This window comes from Cibotium barometz, chromosome 56 (genome assembly GCF_041138505.1).
Source record: "Cibotium barometz isolate CiBa-2024 chromosome 56, ASM4113850v1, whole genome shotgun sequence".
In the NCBI taxonomy this organism is placed as follows: Eukaryota; Viridiplantae; Streptophyta; class Polypodiopsida; order Cyatheales; family Cibotiaceae; genus Cibotium; species Cibotium barometz.
Genome location: NC_141101.1, coordinates 15,206,779 through 15,208,763, shown reverse-complemented (window position 1 = coordinate 15,208,763; position 1,985 = coordinate 15,206,779). Strand labels below are relative to the sequence as shown.

Here is a 1,985-nt window from a genome sequence, read left to right as displayed (position 1 = left end):
TTAAAAGAAGTGCCATGAGACAAGAGGCCCATCTTTTCCCCACAAAACCAGCTTTTTTGTGACGAAAAGCTGTTAGAAAAAGCCTGCAGCTGCTTTAAGAAGCAAGCTGCAGCAGCAGCAGGAATGAGGTCTGCGGCAGAGCGGCGCAGCCGGAGCCGAAGAAGCCCTAGGAGGAAGGCGCGCGTGGCAGCGAACAAGATCGGGTCTTGACGGTGCGTGATGCCGGAATGCGCAGAGAAGAAGATGGGCCGAATGATGATGAGACTGGAGGTGGGTTCCCAAGAGATCACACAGCACGGAGCAGACGCAGGCGAGCAGCTTGCCTTTGCACCTCATTCTGCAACACATACTGGTGCGGCTGCCTGTGCGGAAGCTTTTCCAGCTGCGTTGTGTGTGCAAGGCGTGGAACGATGCGTTCCCATGGAAGCAGCATGATGATGAGGAATACTGGTTTGTGATGCGCACATATGGCTCGCCTCAACGTTTATTCATAGTCCATAGCAGTCATGAGCACCCTTTCTTTCTGCTGCCTCTGCTGGGCTATCGATTGTTGTCCTGCCTGGGTGGCTTGTATGCGTGCCGCCTGCGAATGTCTGACGAATTTGTTTGCCCCCAGCTCATAGCCACTGCAGGAGGCCTTATGTGCACACTTGTGCATTCTGATCGTGAGGAGGAGGAGGACTGTGGCGTCCTCGATGTTGTGGTCTTCAACTGCCTCACAGGATCAGTGAAGGTGCTCCCCCCACCGCTGCGTCCCAACGAGCTTTCTGGTCCCATTCCACCCCAAACGTACATGGCAGTTGACGATCACGACCTCTGCCGCTATTATGTAATGCTCACCAATGCCCTTTTGCATTGTAGCAGCCATCTCTCCTACGCTTAAGTTTTCAACTCCAGAACTGGGAGCTGGAAGGTAGCCGCCGCCACTAGCACCAAGGCTTCTGGGTTGAAGGTGCCGTTTGGTGATTTCTTTTTCTTGCCGTACGGCACCATGAATGTGCTGGCTTATCATACGCCCCAGAACGCATGGAGCACCGTGCATCTGCCACTTGAATCCAAAAGCCATACCCCTCACTTTCACAAGTACAAAGGAAGGTTTTTCCAGGCCTGCTTTTTGGACGAGATCGATGGCTCCAGCCTGGATTTTGGAGTATGGGAGCTGCAATTCACTTCCTCAGAAACTGCTACTTGGGTGGAGGTGTCGAGAACACCACATCATCTTGTTCAACGTAATTGTTCCGCGACACTTGAAGCACAGGGAGGCCTCTTCTACACGAGATCGTTTAACAAAGAGGGTCCCATGGCGCCTTTAGTGTATGATATTTCTAAGAACTGGTGGTATGTCCCACCCCTGCCACTACAGGACGGGCTTGAGTTTCATTTTGTGCACAGGCCAAGATTAAGTATGGTCTTTTGCTGATACATAGCCAGGTAGAAAGAAAAAGGAAAAACCTGGTTTTAACAAGTTGCAAGGTGACTGTATTTTGACAAATCTCCTTGTCCTTGTAACTATTTCGGCTTTGTTATCACATGAATTCAAGAAAAAGGGACGTCCTGTTATGACTTGATGATTCTCGGTTTCTCATGCAAGGCTGGTTGAATAGCATCTGTCCCCGTTTGCAGAATGCTTTTTTTATGTGGTCTCTGGGCGGGTGAAACCTGCTCAGTATAAGCAGGTACTAGATAGACAGACCCCTTTTCTTTCTGTTGTTGCTAGTGCTCCCCTAGGGCCAAGAGGAGAACGGTTGTGATGTGCTTTTGGTTCATATGCTTAAGAGTCTGATGATGATGATGAATACTGGTTTGTGTCTGCACATTTGGCTCGCCTCAACGTTTAATCATAGTCCATAGCAGTCATGAGCACCCTTTCTTTCTGCTGCCTCTGCTGGGCGATCGATTGTTGTCCTGCCTGGGTGGCTTGTACGCGTGCCGCCTGCAAATGTCTGACGAATTTGTTTGCCCCCAGCTCATAGCCACTGCAGGAG

At 50.6% G+C, this 1,985-nt stretch overlaps 1 pseudogene; it reads left to right on the top strand.

Annotated features, from left to right (window-relative positions):
• The first annotated feature begins 291 nt into the window (after positions 1-291).
• Positions 292-1,566, top strand: LOC147606944 (protein UNUSUAL FLORAL ORGANS-like; annotated as a pseudogene).
• The last annotated feature ends 419 nt before the right edge of the window (positions 1,567-1,985 follow it).